The 26,757-nt window shown below is 41.2% G+C and overlaps 1 protein-coding gene across 3 annotated transcripts in view; it reads left to right on the top strand.

Annotated features, from left to right (window-relative positions):
• The first annotated feature begins 8,408 nt into the window (after window positions 1–8,408).
• Window positions 8,409–26,757, top strand: part of BACH1 (BTB domain and CNC homolog 1) — a 43,154-nt gene continuing 24,805 nt past the window's right edge. Inside the window, exon 1 of one of the 3 annotated variants that reach the window (XM_040621060.1) lies at window positions 8,409–8,527. The gene's annotated coding sequence lies outside the window, so the exon portion shown is untranslated. Of the gene's footprint in view, window positions 8,624–8,990; window positions 9,239–26,757 lie in introns of those variants that run through there. The other 2 variants (XM_040621061.1, XM_040621059.1) reach the window with 2 other exon arrangements.

Raw genomic sequence — 26,757 nt, 5'->3', positions numbered from 1 at the left:
CAAGATTTTCCCATGTTTGACCATTACAGGTAAAAGTAATTTCAAAAAATCCCCTACCAATCATACTGCAAGAGAGAGTTGACAGACAATTTTTGTAGAAATTTGTGATTAAGTATCACAAATCATACTTAATAAAAAAATAAAGGGTACCACTGCACATTGTGTGATACAAAGCTTTCAAAATGTGATATAATTCAATGCAATAGGACAATATCAAGATCCATGGATTTAAGTTTATTTATCTGTACTTATTTATGGGATCCTCAGGGAAACTGTTTCAGAGAAAAGGGCTTTTGGTTAAGGAATCCAAAGAGCTGTGTGGCAACCTCTGCCAGCTTTCAGCTCCAAAATTCAGCTTCCTCATTTTAAAAATGGGATAATTTGTTTCATCTACAGTGTATCAAATGAAACAAAAATCTATGAAAATTATTTGTAAATTATCAAGTATTAAACACACACATATATTTAGCATATTGACCATGATTACAATAGATTTATTTGAATCTTTCCTGCTGCTTGTACTTTTATATTTGCTGTCCTTTATTTTTCTACTAATACTGATGAATTTACAATTTCTGAGGATCTTATTTTTTTGTAAAGATTTAATTTATTTGAGAGAGAGACAGCACACATGTGTGAGTAGGAGTGGGGAGGGGAGTGTGTAAACTTCCCTCTGAGGGTGGAGACTCAGGTGGGGCTCCCCTGGAGGGGGGCTGGATCCCAGGACCCGGAGATCATGACCTGAGCCACAGTCAGAGCCTTAATGGACAGAACCACGCACGCATTCCAGTGAGGATCTTATTTTCAATATCACACTTAGAGATGGATTTTTAATAAAAATCTTAATGAATAAATAACACTTTTCAAAAGCTGTGCAAGCTCTTCGCAATAATTCCAAATTAGTCTCTGTTGCTGTCCTACTGCTTAGCAGTCCCTGCCCTTCTGTTGCCCTCCCCGGCCCCATCTGAAGACGCTCAAAGTCTTAAGACTTCATGGTTCTCAGGTATAGTTTTCTATTCTAGGTACTCTCCTCCATTTTCCTATCAAAATATATTTGAACCCTATCTGCCCTGAGTATTTTTATAAACTTATTCTCTCTAGAGTGGTTGTGATTGTCCTTGAATGTGGCTTCATGTTTTTGCCCTTTGAAAGAACTTTCATTTTAACAGAGAACTTTTGAACATGCAAAACTTTCATCCCCAAAACTTAATCTCCAAGGGATTTCAGGCACCAAGTAGAGAAGCAAGAAAGGCAAAGCCCAATTTGTCTGGATCTGATAACAGAAACATGGACTCTTGTCTATTAAATAGACAGACTGATGGAGATGTCTATGATTATTTTTGTTCCTTTCTATGGCACGTCATGCGGTGCTTGCAAATGGCTTGATGCTTGACTTCTCATTGCTAAGGACAAAGAATCAAATTATGTTAGAGCTTGTTTTTAGAAACCCAAGGGGCACATGTAGCTAATTAGAGATATGCCCTCGGTTTCCTTTTCTTGTTTATCCTGAGGGATATAAAAAAAAAAACATTCCCGATGGTATTTCTTCTGGAAATCTTATTTAGCCAGGAGGAAATTTTCTAGTGTTCTAATCAATTTAAATTGATGCTTTTAGAACTCTAAGCTTAATATTAATTCTAAAGCCGCCTTTTATTTAGGTAAAATTTTCAAATTATTAGTACGAAGAAGATATTTCTTTTTATTAAATGGAATTCAACATCTCTTCATTCCTATTACTTCGCTGCATCGATGTGGATTTAACATATATTTCTTTATTTTGGCTGCTTTAAGTGGATCTGCCTCTTTCAATTCATGCAATCTATTAATTATGATGCAGATTTTTGATTAGTTATTCAGATATAAAATGCATAATAACAGAGGAAGAATTTAAATGATCAGAATAATTCCATGCAATTTCTTATGCCCTCCCAGTGTTTTTTGCAGAGCTTAAATCCATGAAATTGTTTTGAAAGATTTTAACTTCCTTCCCCCCCCCCCCCCATTTGGCAGCTGTCCCATGTTTCAAAGAGCCATTTCCTGGAATTTTATCAGAGTATTTTTACTAGCTTCTCTGCATCTCTGTTTTCTTATTTGTGACCTCGTAATATCTAAGAGGAGATGGCAATCCTGAAGTCAGTAATACTATTCTTCATAATTTCATAAGTAAGATCTACTTTTTTGCCCTTCTGCTCTCAACCTGTTATGCTGCTGCTGAGTGCCACCCATTTGCCAGCTTCCAGGGTCCTGTGTGCAGGTTGCACATGTTCACAACAATCCATTTATTCCCACATAACCTGGGATGCATGCTTGCAGGGGTTCTCAGTGCATGCGTTTATTTTTATTTTTTATTTTTTTAAAAGATTTTATTGTTTAATTGACAGAGACAGACAGCCAGCGAGAGAGAACACAAGCAGGGGGAGTGGGAGAGGAAGAAGCAGGCTTTCCAGCGGAGGAGCCTGATGTGGGGCTCGATCCTGGAACACCCGGATCACGCCCTGAGCCGAAGGCAGACGCTTAACGACTGCGCCACCCAGGCGCCCCTCAGTGCATGCGTTTAAACAGAATGATATGGGGGGACAAAGCCTTGAGATGAAGAAGGGGTATCAGTTGAGACTACATCTGGCTTCATGTAATAGAAACTGAACTCCTGAAGCTTAACCAAATAGAGTTTTCGTTCTCTGGGATGATTAGCAAGTGAACCCCACAAGGAGGGCTGGTCAGCTGCTCAGGTAGCCATCAAGGACCTGAGCTTCCTTTTAGCTTCCTGTTCTACTATCCTTAGGCTGTGGTTTTCATCCTCAAGGTTGAAAGAAAAGAGCTCCACCTCCAGTCTTTTGACAGGGAGGGCAAAGGGTAAAAGTGCATACCAGCTGATTTGCTCCTCTGTTATCAGGAAAGTAAGAGCTTTCCTGGAAGTTCCATAAAGTGCATGTTTGCTTATATCTGGCTGAGGAGAGCTAGGTCACATGGCTAAGGGAGTCTGGGGTGGTGTTTTTAAGTGTTTTTGAGCACAATTAGAATTATGTTAGAAAGGAAGAAGGGGGATTGGGTAGACAACCAGCAACGTCTGCCAAAAAGGGATTTAGGAAAAGGGAAGTGAGTGGGAATAAAATGTCCCTGGTCTAAAGGTCAGTCCCGAAGTCACTAATGATGAATATACAGAGTGTTTCTGTGAAGCAGCTCGCACCTGGACCAAGCCACGCTGGGCTTTGCCTTGTGAAACTCCCCACATTCTGAACTTGAACTTGCAGATGCGGGAAGCTGAGCTGCTGATACATGGGTGTCAGTCTGTCTTTCGGATGCACACTCACCCGAAGCTGCAGAGGCAGGAAGAAAACAGCAAAGATAATTTATCAGTTCACAATGAGAATATTGCCAGCAAGTGTACCAGATGTTCACCAACCACCAGTCTCAGGAAGATATATGTGAAGCCAAATCATTAGAAAGAAACCAGAGAGGGATGTGAGTAGGGTGACCTTGATGGCTGATCTAGTGGAGCCAAACCATAGTAGCCTGCGGCTCCTCTCCTCCTGATGTACTCAGGAACAAAATACTATATCCTTGGCCAATGTGCCCTCCTCCCTGGGCAGCACAAGAGATGTGTGCCTTGTTTATGCCTCTGTTTCTTTCTCCCTTTTCTTGGCTTCAGATTTTGAGTATCTCCCCTTTTTGATGCTCCTGATATGTGTTCATATATTCTTTCTGGCTACCCCCAAGTCTTGGCCTCGTGAGTCAGTCAGGGAGCTGGCAAGAAACATATGGGACCACTTACAAGAGTGAGGACAGGTAACCCTCCAAGGGACAGTGGTGCACCCTGAGGCTCACCAAGGTGGGGAGGTATAGCACTGACTTCTAGAATGATGCTGCTTTGGCTGTAGCTTTAGGTGAAGGCTGCCTGACAAGAACTGAGGTCTTCGGTAGAGGAATATGGCTACAGCCAACCTACTGCCTGGCAGAGAATGCCTCCCATTATCCAAATACAACCAGAAGCAAGGCAGCAGTGGAACCCATGGATTCTGTGCCTAGAGACCTTCATCCTGCAACACACAGCAAGGTGGAGAAGGCCAGAGAGGCAGTCTGGAGTGGCCAATAATGACAATCCAGCGACCCCAATTGACAGTTCTATCTCTTTGTGGCAATACCCCTATCTGTCCTCTGATCCAATAGGTCTCCTTTCATAGCTTTTAAATCTCAGAGGTCAGCCAGCATTCTACTCTGCTTCCAAAGTGCTTCCTACCTACAGCAGCCCAGTCCAGGAAACAGGTTGTTGTGATGGGGGTGGTGGGGTGGTGCAGAGGGTTGGGTAGGCGGGGTCCTCAAGGCCTGTGCTCATTTTCTCTTCCTTAGGCTTTCAGTACTTCTTTCTTTCACTGTGGTCACTTCAGCCCAACCCCCAGTTAGCTCAGTCTTGACTGATCAGGTTTCCTTTCTTACCTGGCTGTTAGGAAGCTACAGAAAATTCAGTAGCTCATCTTTATCAAGGAAATATACACATTTTTTTGTATTGGAGCATGAGTACATCCAGCTCAGGGCTTCTCAACCCTGACATTACTGACACTTGGGGCCAGAGAATTCTTTGTTGTGAATGGGGAATAGAGTTTTTTATCCATGGGGACTGTCCTGTGTGCTGTAGGATGTTTAATAGCATCTCTGGCCTCTATCCACTAGATATCAGTAGCATCCCCTCCCCTCCTTTTCAACACCAATATTTCTGGCGGTGGTGGGGGGGCAAAATTGGCCTCTGTTGAGACCAGTTTTGGTGGTGAATAAAATGGTATAGGCCAGAGGTGAGTTAAAGTATAGCCCCTCTACCGACTGTGTCACTTTTACTAAATATGTATATGTACATTTATATATATTATATATACGGAATTTTGAGGACATTTTTAGTAAAACAAATATATTATGGAATGGAATTTAATACTTGCACGAATTTTAAAGATAAAAGATCAGGAGGTGCAGGATATATAATCCTTGATGGGAACATCAACAGATACATACAAGAAAGGTATCAGGCTGGATTTTTCTCTGTTCTTTGCAGATGTGTGACCTTGGCTGAAGGCTCTGTATGTGCCGTTTCTGACTCAACAACAAGGACAAACGTCACTGGCTCCACAGGAAGGCACTTGCATTGAACATTTAGTAACTTCAGTAATTTTATTTATTTATTTATTCATTCATTTATTAATTATATGATAAGTTCAATGTCCAGCATGAGCTTCTGAGAGAATAACATTTTCTCTGCTTCATTATATAAATATATGCCATGAAGTGAGGGAAATTTGGGGCACCATCAGTCTGTAATTGTGGGAAATTTTAAGTGTCAGATCAGGGAGCTTGACACAGGCTTAAAATGAAAGTCTCTTCTATATAGTTTGCTTTATTGATCTGATCTTCCCTCTAAGCCCTGATCATTGGGGTTGTGATTCTTCTTGCAAATTTAGGGGATGACAAAGAAACTCCCCTTCTTGACGAGGAGGGTGACACAAATTTCACAGCCATCGTTAGTCCACTCCGGCCTCCGATTGGTTTTTGGAGGCCCAAGAATTTTTCCGTGCTGGGATTCTCCATTGAATCACTTTCGCCAGTTTGGCCTTTGTCCCATTGAGCTCTTCTCCAGTACTGTCTTCTTTTCTCTCCTTTATCTGACTTTTTTTGTTGTTTTGATCTTAGACTTTGTGCACATCTCAAGCCGGAGGTTACATTCCCTTCCCCTTTACCTCAGATGTCAGGTCAATATTAGGGCGTGTTTGTCCATGCTGCTCCAGGAAGTCTTCATTATTTTCTAATAAAATATGTTCATTTTCCATGAAAATCTCCCAACCAGGGGCAAGGGAGGTAATGGTTTCAGTCACAATCCCTTTGGAGGGAAGAGTGTCAACTGGCAGTTTTTCAAGTTGGTGAGACTGATGTTTCTTTATCTTGGTAATCACCCAGAGTTAAAAGCCTATTTTTTGACCTCCCAAATTTTGTTGATTGGATAGCACATGAATTTTTACAGACCATAGGAGCTAAAGCAACAGAAATGGAGTGAATGAAGTTCTCTGGAATTAGCTTCTAAAAACAATCATATGACTTAGAGACCTCTACATACTCCCTTCAGCCCATGGAATAAAGGCCAGACTCTAGGCACAGTGTATGAGGCCCATTCTGACTTGGTTGTAATTCATTCTCTAATTTTTACCCTGTCCCTACTACACACCATAAGCTCTAACTCAGTACTTCTCAAGTGTGGTTTGACACAGGTTGACACCACCTGTGTCACGATTAAAAATGCAGATCCTTGGGTACTACTGAGACCTATGAAACCAGAATCTTTGGGGCAGGACCCAGGACTTTGTATTTTAACAAGCACCCCAGCGATTCTTTTTTTTTTTTTTTTTTTAAAGATTTTATTTATTTATTTGACAGAGATAGAGACAGCCAGCGAGAGAGGGAACACAAGCAGGGGGAGTGGGAGAGGAAGAAGCAGACTCACAGCGGAGGAGCCTGATGTGGGGCTCGATCCCATAACGCCGGGATCACGCCCTGAGCCGAAGGCCGTCGCTTTAACCGCTGTGCCACCCAGGCGCCCCACCCCAGCGATTCTCACACTAAAACTGGAGAGTCATTCCTAGCTGTCTTGGTCTCCTCAACACATCTGTAAGACATTTCAAATAATGAAGCATATCAGAGGTCGTGCTAGAAAATATCATCCCCATCACCTAGACTAAAGAAGGAAGAGTTCCTCCCACAGGGGAGGATCTGTTCTTCATCTAGAAGAAATTGTAAAAGCATGATAGGAAAGAAGAATATAATTTCACTGGCTTAGGGTGAAAGGAGAGTGAGGCCTTAAAAACTCTCATGTGGAAGAACCCAAATCCTTTCATGGTCTGTGTTCTTTCCTCATTTCTCAGCGTATATTTGTACCCTACTATAACTCTGGCAGTGTGGAATTCCATCTGCCTCCTACCTCTGGACTAAGAGCATGTTGCATACTGCAGAGCCCCATTCTTCCCAGTTAAGACCCAATGCAATGTCGCCTCCTGCTCTGATTTGAAGTCATAGTGAATCACTTCACTCCTTGCACTTGTCACTTTCTCATGTATTCTGGATGTAACTCAACTGTCCCTAACCTGTAAGTACAAACACAGTCATGTTAGTGATAATACCTGACTTTATTATCTTGGTAACCTTTTTTGCACTGGAAGCTCCAGGGCTGTCTTCCTGTGTTCAAGAATGAGTCCACACACCACGGTGCTGCGGCTGTTCAGCCACCAATTTCTCTCCATCTCCTTTCTCTCTCCACTTGAACTCACAGCCAACAGCAAAATCCCTTCGCACAGACTATCCGAACTACAATCAGGTTGGCTGGCACAGTCTCAGTTCTCTCTAGATTGATAAGCTTGGGCTTTGCCGCGTGTGTATCTTTTCGCAGAGACAGTGCTTTGCACTCCAGAGGTGCTAAATGGCTTGGGAACATAATTTTAAAACTGACAATTGGATAAACACCAGAATAAGCATCAGAGGAGGAAAGCCCCACCAGGGCTCGAGCTGAGCCGGCTGACGCCACTGGTCTCTGAACCTGGCTCCAAGTTTCCTGGCAGCCACAGCCTAAAGGGGAACACCTGTTAGCCGGACGCCCTTATATTCTTTGTCAGACAGAAGAAGTAGGGCTGCCAGATGCTTTCCACAAAATCCTGGATGCACTCGATACATCCTACCAGCAAGCTCAAATACCACCTTGCGAACCCGGGCGCCCAGCCGCCCTTAAGGGATGGCAAAGGAGGGGTCTGGGGAGGGACCTCCTGTTGTCCGCGGGACTCTGGGCTCTGGGCAGTTTCGCTCAATTCCGAGCGTCCTGGCAACACTTGGGGCCAGGAGGCCATCAGCCTTTTCCTTTCTGTCCACACTTGGGAAGGAGGAGGAGGTGGTCCTCGGTGGCCTTTCCGTTCAGGCGGCCGGCTGTGCTCGCAAAGCGGAGCCATGCGCGGACCCCGCCGCCGCCGCCTCCCGGAGCTCTGCTCCGCGCCCGCGCGGTCCCTGCCCACGACCTCTCCCGTGGACCTCGGGCGGGTGCAGCCCCTGCAGCCGCTACAGCCACCGGGATCCCGGCCGGCCCCAGCCAGCCGACAGAGGCCTTGAGTGTGGGCGGGGTCTCCGGTGTGGGCGGGGCCTAGAGATGCGGGGTGGGCGGGGCGGGGCCTCGCGGGGCGGGCCCATGGGGCGGGGCCTCCGGCGGGCGGGGTTTCAGCGCCGGGGGGTGGTGGCATTTCGCCGGCGGCTGAGGGAGGGGAGGAAGGGAGGAGGGGAGGGGGGAAGGCTGGAGGGAGGGGAGGGGAAGGAGAGGGGAGGGGAGGGGAAGGGAGGGGAGGGGAGAGGAGAGGAGGGAGGGGACGGGAAGGGAGGGGAGGGGAGGAGAGGGGAGGGCCAGGGAGGGAAGGGGGCGGCCGGCCGCCGGGAGGGAGTGAGTCACCTGACCGCTGCCCGCGCCGCCCGCGGGGCTCGCTAGCTGCCGTCAGTCGGGCCGCGCGGCGCCTCGGCTCTGGTGAGTGGCTCGGCGTTCCTCGCGTCCTTCCCGGGAGGGTCCGCGCAGCGGCGCGCGGTCGGGGCTGCCTGCCTATGAGGGGCCGCCCGCGGGCAGGTCCGGGGAGGCGGGGATCCGGGGAGGGGGAGGCGGGCGGCGGCTTATCTGGGCGGGGGGCGGTGGCGGCCCCTCTTCCTGGAAGTGGCCTCGGCCGCCGGAAGGGGCGACTTGCCTGAGCCCCGTGCTGCTAGCGCGCGGCCAGCGCTGTTGTTTACCGGCTCGCGCTGCACTTTCCCCTCCGGGCGGGCGCGGTGGGCGCGGTGGGGCGGGGGGCGGGGAAGCGCCCGGGGCCGCGGGGCGCCCACTGCCCCCGCCTCCGCCTCTCGGTCGCCCGGGTCCGAGCCCGGCCCTCCTAGCCGCGGCCCGCCCGGACTGTGACACATCAGCACCGCCCGCGCGGCCGGCCGCGGCTCCGTATTGTCCTCCCGCCCCCTCCCACCACCCTCAGCAGCCGCAGCGTCCGGCGAGCTGCTTGTCTCCGGTCTGCCGGGCCAGGGTGTCTGCGGCGCGTGGAGTCACGTTAAGAATGGCCGAGGTCGTGGCTGGAGCAGAAATGCCACCTTGCGGGGCTGGGTTGAGCCAAGATTGGTTTGGAGGACCGGACATCCCAGAGCTTCCTTTGTTGGAGTTTTGCCCACACGTTGTAATTAAGACTCCCACAGTGTGGTGAGGGTGGGTGCTGATTACCGAGACACCAGCTTTGTGCTTGTCTAATGGAACACGAGTGCCATTGCTTTCTCCTTCTTGCGCGGCGGTTTTGTCACTGAGTAGCATTGTGCGGAATGCCTTTGTGCAGTGAGCCTTCTGCGTTAAACTTGGGCTGATGAAGGTATAGTGTAGTAGTAATTGTGAAAGGCGTGTGTGGGAAAAACAAGCTACTATGTGATGCTTGAAGGAACAAAGACTGTTTTGTAGGGATGCTTATCTATTTGGAGAACTGTATCAGTGTTGGGACTGTTACCCATGGTGGATGCCACTACTGCGGCTATGTTCATATACTTTAACGCTCCTTATATCCGGAGGCTTTGCATTCTGAGCAGTCCAGAAAGATAAGGGGGGGGGGGGGACACCGGACGTGTTGGTGACAGAGCACTTGAGCGCTTCACATGGTCAAGCAGAGAAATGGGAAGAGGTAGGCTGGCTTCTTCCTGGTCTTGGGTAGTGGTGCAAGGGCTGGGTTGGCTGGGTTGGGCTTGAAGGCACTTGCCACTTCTGTCTTTGGCTAAAGAAGTCCGGGGAGAAAAGGACTCTTGGTGAGTCAGCTTAGAGTGGGATGGCTTTGGTTTAGTGACTGCATTGCATAGTGTGTTATTGTTGTTTAACATGGCTGGGTCTAGTGGTTTACCATTGTTCAATATGTTGGTTGGATAACAAGGTAGGATGACTCCTTAAAAAAGTTGGGTTGCTGAGTCATTCACCCCAGCCTGAGAGGTAATTAAGAACAGCTGGTGCAGATACGCTCATCACATGCCTCCACCATAAAAGGCCAAGGAGCGCTCAAGAGGGGTTGCTTCAGAGGGCTGAAGGGGACCCAGCCCGGTTGTCTGTTTTGATACAGGTAATGAGTGGGTGAAGTGCAAGAGAAGCCTTAGGAAGTGGCCAAGTGGTGCTGAGGTTGTGTTTAAACGCGGAGCGGCCTCATGACCTACTGCCTGAGAATAAATTTGTGCTGGAGAGAGCTAAACCTGAGGAAGAAATTTACAACTAGGAGTAACCTAATAACAGGATTGTTATAAAAATATTTACTACCTTTACTGTACTTAGCTTTTTGTTTCCCTCTTGTGGTTTTGTTGTTATGTGGTTTATACATTTCAAAAAGTGAACTTAATTTGTTCTTCATAAAAACTTCTTTATGAGCACACAGGAGACTTCCTCTTGGTTTTCATGGCCCTTGGCTTTTCATGCATACAGTAGTCGTTTCTGGTGGCAGAGACAATGGTAAGGAGAATATGAGTGGAATTGGCAGGTTGCATTGCGTCAAGTCTAGAAAGAGCTGTCTAATGAAAGGTAAACCATCTGTATATATATACACGTTTCATTCTCTTCGTTATGGTGCTAGAGTGTATTTACTTCTTAGATCATTACATCTTGCTTTAAAAATGACCCGAGCTCAGGAGCCAGCCCCCATTGTTAACAAAGTTTAGGAATGGAAAATGTGGAAGTGGGGAGGCGGAGACTGGCCCTACCTGTGGTCAAAGAATGACTAATTCTTATTGATGGTAATTCACTTAAAACATTTTATAAATGGAAAAATGGTTAATTTTGTTGCTCTAAGTTTAGGACTATAGGAGATTAGAAATCATGAATTTTTTATAGGTATTAGCATCTCTAAAGTGGAGTGCCAGATGATTCATTTGGAAAAAAATATTAAAACTTTGATTTTTAAAATTTTAATTTTATGTAAAATAAGAAAGCTTCAAGATACAGATGAACAGTAGTACATACATGTTATATAATGTGGGTACCTGCTTCTCTTTTTCTGTTGGGGAACATAAAGAATTTGTTAACCACAGCCAATAACATTCTTTCAGTAACTGGAGTATTTTTTTAAACTTCTGATTTCCTCTTAAGAGCTAGCATTCTTTCAAAATGTTCTTAATATTAATTTAATTTTTATTGCATATATAGTTCTATTCTTTTTATGCTGCACTTTAAAGATTCAAAGCTTGAATGTAAATTTATTACATTGTTGATATCAGGAATGGAAATTAAAAAATGCATAGTTGCTCTTTACATATGATACCATGTATTTTGAATTTGGAGACAAGCCAGGTGTTTGGTTTGCTTAATATATATATGATCTGAAATGTAGTAATATGGAAAAGGGTGCAGTGGAAGCACCTGAAGATAATTTATACATTGGAGTATGACTTGTATATAACAAATTCTTTTAAAAGTTATTTTGTTCTGTTACTCCTTGAAGTCACTTTTTGGGGGGCCAAGTTTACATCTGCTTTAGTAAGGATTAATAAGACTACATATTCAGCAAATCACTTGGGAAGTGAAATTTCCCCCCTTAGGAGAATGTGTGTATTTAGAAACTCAGCTTCTAAGTTTGCTAAGATTGTGAGAAATGATGTTTAGAATAATGATTTGCAAAGTTCTTTAAAATAGTTGTCAGAAATTCTCTTCACAGTATAGATCTCTCCAAGACTTACGTTTTAGGAATCAACTTCTTTCAATTTTCTGACTAGTGTTCTGTTAATGGGAACATTGCTTTAACCTGAAAACTCACATTTCCTTAGGGTTCTGTTAAATGGAGGGTGTATTTTATGTGGTGGAATAGATGACTTATGAAACTTCAGATTTAAAAAAATATGCCCAATAATCTACCAAAGCCCAAGGTCTGGGTAAATTGAGCATTCTTTGCCAGAATCCAGGCCTCTTGAAGAGAGTAAACATTTCAGAACTGCAGATAAAATAATAGACTTACACCACCATGAAACCTGGACTTCTGGCTTACTCTGTGGATAGCATTAACAACTGAAGTTGTAGGTTTGGTCACTGTTCAGCTAATAGAGAGGCAGTCAGCAAAGTGGTTCAAGTGGGAGATCTGGAGCCAGACTGCCTCTGGTCAGGTTCTGGCTCTATTACTTACCGGCTTTAAAAGCCTTGGGCAAGTTGCTTCACCTAGTTGTGCCTCCTTTTCTCATCTGCAAAATAGGGATGATGATGATAGAATGTATGTCCTAGAGACTGTTTGGACATTAAGTGCATTAATACGTGTTAAGTGTTGGCTCTGTCTTAAACATTAATACATTTTCGGTGTTACTGTCTGTTCACAATCAAGGAAGTGCTCAGTTACACAGCCATATTTTGCAGCCTCTTTGAACTGAATTACAACCATTGATCACAAGGAAGACTGAAGAGAGCATGCGGATGCACAACACGTTGCTGCTACTGGAAAAACAGCTCCAGTGAACATTCTGATGTTAAGTCAGTAGCAGCAACTCAAACACCCAACTTCTGAGGGCAATGAACACAGGATATGGCTTTTTACTAAAAGGGTCTAACCATCTCATCAAAAGCCCAGAGATGGTCATCACTGGTTAATTGGAATTGGCTTTTGAAGAAATAAAAACACTTTCCATTCTGCATCTAGTCAGTTCTGTATGTAATATTTGAGGACTCTGGTCTGGCAGGTTTAGTAACCTGTTCACTTCTGCCTTGCTTATTATTATCAGGGCAGACTCATTTCTTAGCTCTCACTCCCAAGCAGTTTTTGGGGAACATTTGGAGTGTAAATATACCTGCCAATTACTTCTAAGTATTGTATTTTCTTTAAATGACATGCCTACGCCAAGATAGAAAAATTAGCCATAATAAACAGTGGATATGTTTATCGTGTGGCTTCTTGCACCTGTAGGTCATTCAGAATGGTTGTGTCAAACATTCTGACCATCCTGTAGGCTAGAGTGTGAGTTTCTTTTAATTTATTTATGTGTATATATATATATATATATAATCTCGACACCCAATGTGGGGCTCGAACTCAGAACATGAAATCAAGAGTCACATGTTCTTCCAACTGAGCCAGCCAAGATCCCCAGAGTATGAGTTTCTTGATGATGAAGATACATATCTTCTGTTTTATCTCCCATGGAACATCGAATGGCCTTGGCTGTGTTAGTTCTGCAAACTTTTGGTTGCTGGACTGGTGGTATGGTATGGTATGGCTTCATTTTAGTTCTGTGGTTTTCAAACTTGGGAATTTTTGAAAAAATGAAGGAGTGAACATATTATGTGCTGTACCTCTTAAGTTATGTTAAAAGTGTAAGTTGAAACTTTTGATCATTTAAAATTCTGCTTTCTGTTTTCATTATTGATATGAGTATTGAGGAAGCAGCTGGATTTAAGTCTTTCTTTTAGTTTATCTCCTGAGATAGAAAGAAAATTTGTCTTGTGACTTCTTTTCACCTGTAATTGACTTAGAATTGAATTGTGCAAAATGTAATTTGGATTGTCCAGATGTTAGACCTCTTATGTATCTAATACTTGCCCTTCATATCCTCACTCCTCTAGAACAGATCTTTTGTTGTATTTAGGATCAGGGATAGTTTAGAGATTATTAATAGGGTAATAAAAATTGCCCCAAAGCAAACATAAGGAAGAAATTGGAGTTGCCAGGATCTTGGTTGTTAATGACTGTTGTAGGAGCACAGTGGGAATGCTGTGAAGTTGGCGGGCTGCTGGTTCCTTTCTCAGTACTGGCACGATTTAGAAAATGTTACCTTAATGCAGTTGAACCTGTGTGTAAATCATGTTCTTTTAAAAATAAATTTAAATAATTTTCTTAATGCCTTAAGAGACTCATTCAAAAGAATATTTTTGTAATAAAGTTATTATTCCCAGCTTCTATCTGATAAAGTTATTTCCACTTTTTTTTGTTATTTCTTAGATTGTATCAGAGTCATAGTGGACAGTTATACTCCATTGCCCCATCCCCCATTAAAGTGGAATTACACTAAACAGTGCTTTATATAGTGGAGTCATTTTTCAATTTCTTTGTAGCCTGGATGTTGACAATATCCTACCTGCATGGTAATAGACTAAATAGTGTGGTGAGGGAAATGTTTTGCCCCTCTCTCCTGCCTTTTTTGTCCATTGATCTTTTTACTGGTCTGTCTCTGGGATTCTAAGGCGGAAGTGTTTTGGCCTAAGAGGTGACCTGTTAGGGTCCTGTTGAAGAAATGGGGATATGCACCCACTCAGCTTCCTGTTTACTCATATCCCTAATGCCTTATTCCTCCTTTAAAGAATGCCAGCATCTTTTGGAAGTCAGCTAAATCAGTGAAGGAAATTATCCATCAGAGAGTTTGTTATAAAATACGTCTATAAAAGATTTATTAGTCTTTGAATAAATTTATGAGGTTATAATTATTACGTTGTCATTTTGGAGTAAGTGGTTTTCGGTAAGATCAGTAATGTCATTAGTGTGTATTTTGCACTTAAATATTATTTTTCAAAAATGTAAAGTGGTTATCAAATCTTGGCCTAAGATACTTTTCATTTTCAATGAACCTAATGTTTCCTTATTTACTCTATTTTTCTGAGGAGTATTCCCAGCATGGCTCAGGGTTCTCCTACAGATAGGATTTATCACTTAATTAGAAGGAAAAGAAAAATATCCATTGACTTTTTAAATCATTTTTTCCACATTAGTAAAAGGCTTTTGAAGTAGGAAAGCATTTTACCCAGCCGCATAGGGTTACATGCTTTCATTCCCAGCCTTTATCCAGAGAAATCAAAGGAAATGATAGATAGGGAGGAGTCTGTAGCTACTATAACTTGGCCTATTTAATGGTCTCTTTGTGTTAAAGGACTGTCACAAGTCCTGTTCGAATTCTAGATATACTTTCTTCGGGTTTTTTAAAAAATGTGGTTTGCCTCTCCTAGCATGTCTGTTGTCATTGGCCTGGTTTGTTGTCTCTTCCAGACCCCAGGAGGGCTGGGACACCTTTTGCTGTCTGGAGCAGGTTGGTGGCAGGGCACACCAGTGGCAGAGGAACTCAGAGACGAGGTTCTCTGCCTTTGCTTCTCAGGCCCTTGCCCTGTCCCTACACTGAGTTAACTTTGAGTAGCTGTCTTATCTCTGGAGAGTGAAGAATAATTGTGTTTTTAAGTTTCAAGGCACTTTGGTCTCTTACCCTCCTGTGCATGCTGCTCCTCTCCCCAAACTTAATCACAAAACATAATCAGCTTTTGTGTGTATAGATAGTAGGGTTGGTAAATTCATTTCAGCATTTGTGGTATGCCTTTGTGTTAGGTATTGGGATTACATTTGATTTATGAAACAAATATTTATGCCTTTGTATGCCAGGAACTTCTGTAGATATTGGCAGTATAGAACTTTTTTACAAGTTACTGTCTAATAGACAAGGCATTACTATAGCATGTGTTACTTGCTGTAATAGCGACATGTAAAATGTGCCTGGGAACCATAGAGTGTGAGAAACCTAAGTTGTAAGAAATCAGGAAAGGCTTAGGAATGTCAATGATGAATGCATAGTTGAGTAGAGGAAACAGCTTGTTTTGACATCTCTTTTGAGAAGCTTGGCATTGAAGAAGAGTAGAGAAGAGGAATTTTAGTAGGGGGAAGTTGGGTCAGGAAGGGTATGTATTTGTGTATGTATGTATTTTAAAAAAATGTCAGTGGGAAAAGGTTGAAGATGCAGGATGTGTCTGTCTTTTGTTCTTGGCTAGTTCCTTTTATGTTTGCAAGATGACTGCTACAAGTTCAGGTGTCATAAGTCAGTGACTAAGTTCCTTGGGAGAGGACTCTTTCTTTCTTTTCTTTCTTTTCTTTCTTTTCTTTCTTTTCTTTCTTTTCTTTCTTTTCTTTCTTTTCTTTCTTTTCTTTCTTTTCTTTCTTTTCTTTCTTTCTTTCTTTCTTTCTTTCTTTCTTTCTTTTCATGTCTCTTAAGTAAAACATTTCCCAAAAGCCTCATAATAGATGCCATCCTGACCCTCTCCTCTCTGTTCATGGGCCAACATTTTATATAAGCCCAAACCTAAATGAGTCAATATCAAGGGAAATGAGACCTTGTGATTAGCTTAACTTGGTCGTCGGTCGTCATTCATTCATCTTAGTTGGAACTGGGATCTGCTTCCCCAGAAACTCATGGCCTCAGGTAGAGAGTAGATTTGTGAACACAATCAGGGTTTGGTTAGAAAATGGGGTGATGGGGGCGCCTGGGTGGCGCAGTCATTAAGCATCTGCCTTCGGCTCAGGGCGTGATCCCGGCGTTCCGGGATCGAGCCCCACATCAGGCTCCTCTGCTGGGAGCCTGCTTCTTCCTCTCCCACTCCCCCTGCTTGTGTTCTCTCTCACTGGCTGTCTGTCTCTGTCAAATAAATAAATAAAATCTTAAAAAAAAAAAAGAAAATGGGGTGATGAATATGTTGGGTGATTGGCAGTATCATCCTTGTCTACTACTTAAACCATCACTACACATAGACACGAACTTCTGAGTAGAAAAAGAAAACGTGGTTGTCTTTGGATTTGGAATTTTCAGTGACTTCCCCCCCCTTATCTTATTATATTTCCTACCATGATCAAGTCTTAACCTTTACAGTCAGATTAAATAAACGTTTTATTTAAAAATATTTAAAAATTGAAAATAAAATGCCCATTTTATGAAAAAAAAAAAAACACCAAAAACCCCCCAGACCTATGGAAGGAATATATTTCTTTCAGTACTCTAAACAGTTCCAAAGTTCTCTGTCATTTCTTAATATTTTCAGGGAAAGGTGAATATGTAATTATATTTTGTAGCTTCTGATTGTGTCTATACCAACAGAATTCCTCTCTCTCTTAAACTGCAGGGCATCTGTGATATCTCTGGCTCTCCTGAGTGGTGAGACTAGCTTGGTTGAATAGAATGTTTGATTCAATAGAATGCCCACTTGGATGGGCAGGATTCTTTGGAACCCAAACTCTTTTTTTTTTTTTTTTAAGATTTTATTTATTTATTTGACAGAGATAGAGACAGCCAGCGAGAGAGGAAACACAAGCAGGGGGAGTGGGAGAGGAAGAAGCAGGCTCACAGCAGAGGAGCCTGATGTGGGGCTCGATCCCACAACGCCGGGATCACGCCCTGAGCCGAAGGCAGACGCCCAACCGCTGTGCCACCCAGGCGCCCCGGAACCCAAACTCTTAAATTACAGATACACACAGGAGCATCTTGCTGTCTCTACACACACATTCCCTGAGTAGGACGGAAAGTGGTCCTCTGGTCAGTTTACTTGTTGTTCTTTTTGGATTTCAAGCATAAGGCCACTTTAAGTTTATATAGCGTTCTTCTAGCACTCCCAAATGCTTTCGAGCACTTTGATAATGCTAAAGGATTTTTATTCTTGTCATTCTTTTTCCTCCTTTTCAGTCCCAGAATTTGGTGCCACGTATGCTATGTGAAAGGCAAATAAATAAGTACCTAAACAGTGTTGTAAATTCACCAAGTAGAAATTAATTGCTAATAGTTTTTCCTATTTAATAATAACTGAGAAGCTGTGATATAGATGGTTAGGGTAGGGTTTTGTAATGGTATTAAGTTTTTGGATAGAATTTAGAAAGACTGTATTGCCAAAATCATTGTCCTAGGTAAAAAGCACTAGTATTTATCTACTTAGTGTTCCTTAAATAATATTTGCACTGAGAAATATTTCAGCTTGCTTTTTTGTTAAATAGGCCTCATATTTACTTATTTGACAAAGTCTTATAATTATTATATTTGGGAAAGTGGCTATGAGTTCTTAGGTGGAAAGTCTACAGCTTGGATATCCATATTTAGAAATGGTAATTTTGACTTCCAAGTTAGCTTAATAAAATAACAAGAGAGAGATTTAAACATTTTAGTTTCAGCTATGTATATTGAGATACTATAGCACTGTGGTGGCTGTTAGGGATTAGTGGGTCAGGTTATTTTTAAATAATGCATTTCAATTTCATACCCCTACTTAATTTAAAAAATTTCAGATCTGTGATTCATGCAGTATTCTAATTGCTCCCCTATAACGATTGCCTTATTTAGTTAAAATTGTTAGTTAACTTTTTAAATCCTCTTTTTTTTTTTTTTTTTTAACTCAAACTTATTATGAGTTGGAGCAAGATGATGTTTAAGGAGGGGTTGGGAATTTGAAGGCACTTTTTGGGTTGTTTGTGCCCCCCCCCCCCCACCGCCTCTGTTACTTTGCATACTGTATGTGTTTAACTCTTAGACCTACAGAATCATTCTGACCTTGATCTAGTTTTAGGACTTTCACTTCCTCTAGGCAATCAGAAGTAAATAATTTGGATCATGGTTATACTTTTTCCAGTTTGAAAACCAAATGACATATGAAGAATTCATAGTATTTCATTTGAATGTAGGACATGAACACTTACTATTCTGTTGAAAGTAACTTTTAGTGAAATATCTGGTAGCATTCTGTCCTTGAATTTTCCATATATAGTTGGATATAACTACAGACTTTGACTTTAGTTCAGCATAGTTTAATGTTAGATTCCTTTGAATGATATATGAGATTGTTTATGTAATCCAAGAAGTGTTAAACAAAAATTAATTAACCAATATTGAGTAATAAAGTGAAATTTGTTATTCCTTGAATGCCTTCTTACTCTAACACTGGTCTCATCACACACACAATACTTGAGGCATTTCCCTCTATTCCTTATTCTTCCATCCCTTTTCACTTTCACCCCTCCCAAGAAAACCTGCACACATGTGCCACTTAGGTCATACAAGTGAATTGAAATGTACTATTTGGATTTGGGGGCAGAAGACCTCTCCAACCTTTAAGTTACTGACCCCCTCAGGGTTTCAGTTTCTGCATCCGTAACAAAGGTGGAGAAGTGGGTCATACTGGATAAATATATTCTTTTAATTAGAAATGCTTTAGTTCTGTGCAGCTAGCAATTATCTTGAGCAAACTTTCCAGTTTCAGTGTTTTCTTTTTACCTTGTTGAGATCTTAGGTTTACTAAATTTTTATTCTTCAAGATTTAGGAATCTCTACATTTTGTAACTTAATTCTTGCGTTTGTAGAACCTTTTAAAAAACAGTTTTCTATTGGTCACTTGAATAATGATGGCAGTAATAATGATAAAATATGAATGATCTTGTGCCAAACACTGTGCTGTTAAATGCACCAAACCATTCGATCCTTAGGGTAAGTGTTGTTGTTTTTCTTACGGGAAACCTGAAGCATGAAGTCATGTAGCTCACAGAAGATCACATACCTGGTAATACTGGCAGAGCTCTCATTGTTTTCTAGTACTGCTGTTCTTTTTTTTTTTTTTTAAAGATTTTATTTTTTATTTATGTGACAGAGAGACAGCCAGTGAGAGAGGGAACACAGCAAGGGGAGTGGGAGAGGAAGAAGCAGGCTCCCAGCCGAGGAGCCCGATGTGGGACTCGATCCCGGAACGCCGGGATCACGCCCTGAGCCGAAGGCAGACACTTTAACGACTGCGCTACCCAGGCGCCCCTAGTACTGCTGTTCTTTCCAATATTGTTCTGCTGGTAGTGTTAAAATAACCTAAGCTGGCTTTTCTTTTGCATTTCATAATTCTGTATGTTTGTTTAGCTCTTTATCCCTTTTAAAGGCCTTCGTGAGACAAAATAGGTCAGGAGCTACCTACCGAAGTCTCATGGATGCACATTTGCCCATGTTTAAACAGTTAGACTTGACTTGATGGGTCCTTCCCCCTTATTTTCCTGTAACAGAGTTCTCTTTTTCCACATTAAATCATCCTTTATTTTAGAGTCCTATACAGTTTCCTTTATTCTTTTGTGATTACTGTGAAGATATCAGTGGAGGCTACTATGTTGTAGAGTTGCCCATGAATTTCACACGTAGTGACAAACCAGTGATGACTGGAGGAAATATCCATTATAAAGGAGGAAAAAGTATTTGGCATTCTTTGGAATTGACTCTTTGGGAGCCTTCAAGACAATTGAAATAAATGTCAACTGCATTTTTAATGAAAGCACATTGTTTATAGTTGTTGTCTATTTTTTTAGTTTAAATTCAATTAGCCAATGTATAGTACACCATTAGTTTTTGATATAATGTTCCAGTGGTATTATGTATAACACCCCGTGCTCATCACATCACGTGCCCTCCTTACTGCCCGTCACGGGGTTACCCGATCCCCCCACCCACCTCCCTTTCCGCAACCCTCAGTTTGTTTCCTAGAGTTAAAAGTCTCTCATGGTTTTTCTCCCTCTCTTATTTCTCCCTCTTCAGTTTTCCCTCCCTTCCCTATTGTCCTGTGCACTATTCCTTATGTTCCACATATGAGTGAAACCATATGATAACTGTCTTTTCTCTGATTGACTTATTTCACTTAGCATAATACCCTCCAGTTCCATCCATGTCGATGTAAATGGTAGATATTCATCTTTTCTTTTCTTTCTTTTTTCTTTTTTTTTAAAGATTTTATTTATTTATTTGACAGAGAGAGAGACAGCCAGTGAGAGAGGGAACACAGGCAGGGGGAGCAGGAGAGGAAGAAGCGGGCTCCCAGTGGATGAGCCTTACGTGGGGCTCGATCCCAGGACTCTGGGATCATGCCCTGAGCCAAAGGCAGACGCTTAACGACTGAGCCACCCAGGCGCCCCGATATTCATCTTTTCTGATGGCTGAGTAATATTCCATTGTATGTGTGAACCACATCTTCTTTATCCATTTGTTTTTCTGATTATAAAGTAACATGTATTTATAGTTAAGAATTTGAATGCAGAAACAAAATTACCTGGGATGTAACCATTGTTAATATTTTGACATACATCCTACCTAGAGGTGGGGGAACCAAGGTTTCCTCTGGACGTGTTAAATGTGAGATGCCTGTTAGATATTCAAGTAGTAATTTGAGTATGCAGTTGGGTACATGAGTATGAAGTTCAAGAGAGTTGTTGAGCTTAGACCAAATATAATTATGAGAGCATACAGTAAGTCCATGAGTGATCCTATCCTTGCTTTGCGTCTGAATGAGTTCACCTAGGAAATATGTGCAAAGAAGAGGAGAGATCTGAGGACGAAGCCTGGGCTCTCCAGCGTTTAGAGATTTGGAAGAGCAGGATAATCCATCAAAATTGACAAGTGGCTGCCAGCAAGGTGGGAAATCAGGATTGTGGTATCCTGGAAGCCAAGTGAAAAAAGGATTTCAGGGAGAGAATGATCAGCCTGTTGAATGTTGCTGACATATCATGTAAGAAGACTGAAAATTTGCCATTTAGCAGTGGTTTCCATGGAATGGAGGGGGAAAAGCCTGGTTTTAGTGGGCTCAAGTGAAATTGGGAATAGAGGGAAGTGAAAATAGTGTGGATGTAAGTGGCTCCTTTGGGGAGTTCTACTATGAAGGGGAGCGGAGAATTTTATTGAAATGGAAGGGTATTGGGAGAAGAGCCATTATGGTATGTTTTGTGTGATAATGGAAATGCTGTGTATTCATTTTTTTTTTTCTTGATGAGACTTTGCAAAAATCTGTCAATTTTACTGGTCTTCTCAAAGCATTGGCCCATGGTTTCATTTATCAATTCTACCAAAAGCAAATGCAAAATTTTATTATGTGAGTAGTTTTCTTGGTGGAAATAAAATAAATTTCATCAGATTTTTAAGGCTGTAGTGGTTTGGCAGTTCAACAGTTCATTTCTTTAGAAGATACCCTCAATTTTTTAAAGAATCTATTTCAGTTGGTATCGCTGTCAGTATAAAATATTAAACCATATGTATAACATTGTTCCCAAATAAGAAATCTTACTATATTTCTTTACCCTCCCATCCCCTAGTTTTGTCAAAATAATGTAAAATGTTAGTTAAAGGTTGATTTTCCTTTTTTTTTTTTTTTTAAAGATTTTATTTATTTATTTGACAGAGACAGCCAGCGAGAGAGGGAACACAAGCAGGGGCAGTGGGAGAGGAAGAAGCAGGCTTCCAGTGGAGGAGCCTGACGTGGGGCTCGATCCCATAACGCTGGGATCACGCCCTGAGCCAAAGGCAGACGCTTAACGACTGCGCTACCCAGGCGCCCCTGATTTTCCTTTTTATCAAATTTCTTTTCTATTTGGAAAATCTTCAAAAAATTTAAGGCTCACAACCAAGTTATCAACTATTTAGACTTAACTAAGTTTTAATATTTTTGTTTACTATTTAAATATCTTTTAAGTTTATGTTCTTAGTCAAAGTGATACATATTTTTGGTTTAAAAAATACAGAAAGAGGGGTACCTGGGTGGCTCAGATGGTTAAGCGTCTGCCCTCGGCTCAGGTCAAGCCCCACATCGGGCTCCCCGCTCGGCGGGGAGCCTGCTTCTCCCTCTCCCTCTGCTGTTCCCCCTGCTTGTGCTCTCTCACTCTCTCTGTCAAATAAATAAATAAAATCTTAAAAAAAATACAGATTTATCATGAAGCAACCCCATCTGTTGTACCCCACCCCACCCCTAACTAATTCTGCTTCATAGATAATATTCATCTTTACCCATTTCTGCTATTTAATTTTTTTAGATAGTTACCTGTGTATCTCTAAGATGTTTAGACCTCATTTTACTTATGAACCTAAGACATTATCTGTTGACTTCCTTTTACTATGGATATTGATTTTGCAGCTTCCACCATCATCCCACCTGTATTTATAATCTGTTATTTCATTTCTGTTCTTGGTCACCTCTACAACCCCAAAATTTGTTTTATTTTTTAATTTGGTCTCACTAATCTAAGGAAGTACCTTTTTTTTTTTGAAGTATCTTTTGACTCAACATTATAAGTCATATAGAAATACTAGTTTTCCTTTCAGTTCTCTCTGATTCCATCCCCCAGCCTGTTCATTTTACTTTCATTTTGTCAAGATTAATGTCTATATCACATTTTATAACTGTAATTAAGTCTTCCTTATTTGTCTGTTCTGAAAGTTGAAAACCAATGAACAGTATCCATATTACTACACCTGTGTCAGTGTTGGGCCCTGGAAAGCTAAGTAGTGTGCTGTTACACTTCTTTAGAATTTCAGTGTTGCCTTATGCCACTTAAGAAACCTTTCTAGCATCAGATTCAAATAATAGCTAACAATTATTGAGCACTCATTATGTGCCAGGCGCTGTTCTAAAAACATCATGTGTGTTATTTCATTTGATCCTCCCAACAGAAAGTAATATTCTTGTCTCTACTTTACCAAAAAATAAAGGAAATGTCAGAGAGATGTAAAGTACCTTGATCAGCTGGCAGGGTTTGTCATCAAGCTATAAAATGCTCTCCTGTGCTATCCACCCTAGTGATCTCTAGAGCAGATGGGCGCTCTGTTTGTGTGGTTCTGACAAGAGTCTTTCAGTCTTGGGTGTGCTCTCTGATAACCGCTCTATGTCCTCCTTATCTACAGTCCCTGATTATAGGATTCTAGGATGTCTTGGGTGAATACTTAGAAAGTGATGTAGGAATGAAGGGTGCCCTTGGAGGAGGCTGAGTGAGTTTGGGACTTTCACTCTTTCAGGGAATTTTCAGTCTTTGCTTTTTTTTTTCCCTTTGAGTTTCTTAAATGAACCCTAAGTTAGCTGGGGTAGTAACTACTACACCTCCTTCTCTGTCCTTCAGCTGCTCATCTTAGAAAACCTATAATTAACATAATATTTAATGGTGAAATATCAAAAACTTACCTTATAAGGGAATAATGCAAGAATGCCGGCTCTCACCACTGTCACTATTCAGTCATTGCGATAAGGGAAGAGAAAGAAATAAGCGTAAAGATGAGAAAGAAGTAAAACTGTCTCTGTTTGCAGATGACATGATTATGTACATAGAGAATCCTAAGTAAGGAATCTGCGAAACAACTAGAAGACCTAATAAGTGAATTAAGATTGCAGAATTCAAGGTTAATATTTAAAAAATTGATTTTATGTTTACATTGTACATTGTAGCAGCAGAAAACCAGAAAATGAAGTTCAACAAACAAATTCATTTATAGTAACTACAAAAAAACACACAAACTAGTTAGAGATAAATTTAACGAAAGATGTGCAAAACCTCTAAAAACACCAGAATAATGCCGAAAGAAGATCTAAGTAAATGGGGAAATTTGCCATGTTTGTGCATGAGAAGACTCAATTTAGATTTTGGTTCTTCCCAGATTGGTATATAGAGTCACTGCAATCCTAATAAAAATTCTACTGGCTTTTACAACTCAATAAGAAAACAGCCCAGTAAACATGAGCAGGAAAATTGAACAGATATTTCACAAAAGAAGGGATACAAATGGCCAATAAGCACATAAAAAGATGCTCAACATCAGTGACCATCAGGAGATGGAAATTAAAACCACAGTGAGATATACTGTACATTTATTAGGGTAGCTAAGATGAAAAAGACTGATAATACCAAGAATTGCTGAGAATGTGGAACAACTGGACTTGTTATACATTGCTGGTAGCAGTCCAAAATGATAGTTGCTTTGGAAAACTGTTCAGCAATTTCTGAAAAGTTAAACATAAACCTACTGTATCACTCAGCTCTTCTACCCCTATGTATTTATTTACCCAAGAGAAATGAAGTATATGTCCATCTGGGTGTTCACAGAAGCTTTATTACAGTAATCCCAGACTGGAAGCAATGCAGTCGTGTCCATCTTTGTTAGAATAGTCCCTCAATAGTTAAATGGATACACCAATAGGGATATAGCTATACGATGAAATATTATTCAGCATTAGAGAAACGTCTGATGTATGCAGTACGATTGTCATTAAACTGAATGAAAGAAGCCTGAAGCCAGGGGACATAATGTGTGATTCCATTTATATAAAAATCATAGAAAATGCGTGCTAATCTATAGTGACATCAAGCAAATCATTGTTTACCTGTGGAGCTAGGGGAACAGGGAAGGAGAGACCTGAAAGGGGCATGTGGAATTTTAAGTGATGAAATTTCTGTATCTTTTTTTTTTTTTAATTTCTATGTCTTGATCTTGGTGGTAGTTTCATGCACATGTGCAAGTGTCAAAACTCATTGAATTGTACACTTTACATAGTGCAGGTCTATGTAGATCATACATCAATGTTGATACAGAAAGTAGTGATGACAAGTGCATGGTAAAAAATATGTATTCAGTAAATTAGCTTTATTGGTGTGGGCCGGTTCTAGTTGCTGGTTCATATTTTCATAACATGATCTGAATCAGTTGAGATATAACAATCCTATTAAGGATCTAGCTGCCAAATATGTTAAGCAAATAAAAGACTTCTTTGTTTCCTAACAGTAAGAAGGTGTAATAGTGGAATCCGTTATTCTTGTTTTGGTTCTCGAGCTCGGGTTTCCTACGTTCCTTCTTTTTTTTCTTCCTTTATTTCCTTCTACGCTGTCTTAAATGTAGTACCCAGAATTATCAAAGTTGGATTTGTTGACATGAGAAGTAAAAAACCTTTTGTTTCTGACCTCTTAGTTGGTGAATTTGTAAATAAGGTCTTCAGACTTCTCTAACCATTCAGACTTCTCCCCTGTATGTTTAACTTTAGCTTTATCATTTCAGATATGGAATTAGACCAAGTAAATATAATAAAAGATCCATGATTACATGAATAATTTTTAATATGAGGAAGAGTAAGTGGAAAAAAGCCCAACTTTCCCTGTGTGGAAGCAGGGAATAAACCGTGAGCTGCAAAAATTGTAGTGATTTGCTCACCTTCTCCATTCCCCACATCTCATTTTAAAAAAGCCGTGGCATCTTTAGTCCCAAAGTTTAAACATAGATTTCCAGGTCATTTCCCCCATATGTCGTTGTAGAAGTCCTCTAAAAACTGTGTCCTTGTTTTTGGTGCTTCTGTAAGGTCTTCTACTTAATTCAAATTTTTGTTTTGTTTTCTATTTTCACTCAGCTTTTTTGATCTATACATTTATGTACCTCATCTAGTCATACTTAGGATTTTTTCATAAGAGGAAATGGATTTAGAAAATATGATTATCAGATGTGATGTTTAAACAAGTATGATATTTAAAATCTGCAAAAACTTAAAGAAAGTAGCAAGTCTTGGTCCCTGAGTTATTCTTCCTGGATTTTCCTAGCAGGTGATTTAGGTCTGCGAATATAGGGAAGAACGTAGACTTAAATTATTGTCTCTGATTTAAATTCCTGCAGACTTTTTGATGTTAAGGTTCTTTCAGAATTGGGAATGGTAACAGGAAAAGCCCTTCTTTTTAAAAAGACACTTTCCTGTGGGCATGTCTACCTTATATTAAAAACAAACTTATTTTTGTATTTACTTATGCGTTTATATAAGTATATATAAAGGCTCCGAAAGGAAAGACAAAGACCTAAGCGTGTACACACGCAATATTGTTGGGTCTTTGCCATCTACTTGAACAGAAGATAAGGTGCGCCTAACTTCAGAAGAACGCTCAAACTCTGGGTATCTTGGGTAAATTGTAACAAAAACTAGCTTAGGGGAGCTTGAAGCTTAGGAGGGAGCCTAGAAGGGTGGTGTGCTAAGAGGAATTTTCCTGTCTTCAGAGCCATTGAAGACCCTGACCTGAAACTGAGTGAGGCAAAGGTAATTGACAGGGTGATGGAGTTGGTGGTGGGCAGAAGCAATAAGGAGGAAAAGGTAGAAATTCCAAATGGCCACTAGAGAGAAGGGGAAGGCAGTACTAAGGAATTCTTCCAGGCTGCAGATGGAGAGTATTGCTTTTATATGAAGGCCAGCTCAGTTGCCCA

The sequence above is a fragment of the Ursus maritimus genome, unplaced genomic scaffold, assembly GCF_017311325.1.
Source record: "Ursus maritimus isolate PB19 unplaced genomic scaffold, ASM1731132v1 scaffold_4, whole genome shotgun sequence".
Lineage (NCBI taxonomy): Eukaryota > Metazoa > Chordata > Mammalia > Carnivora > Ursidae > Ursus > Ursus maritimus.
Note: the sequence above shows the minus strand (reverse complement) of the source record. Positions and strands in the feature narration are given on the sequence as shown.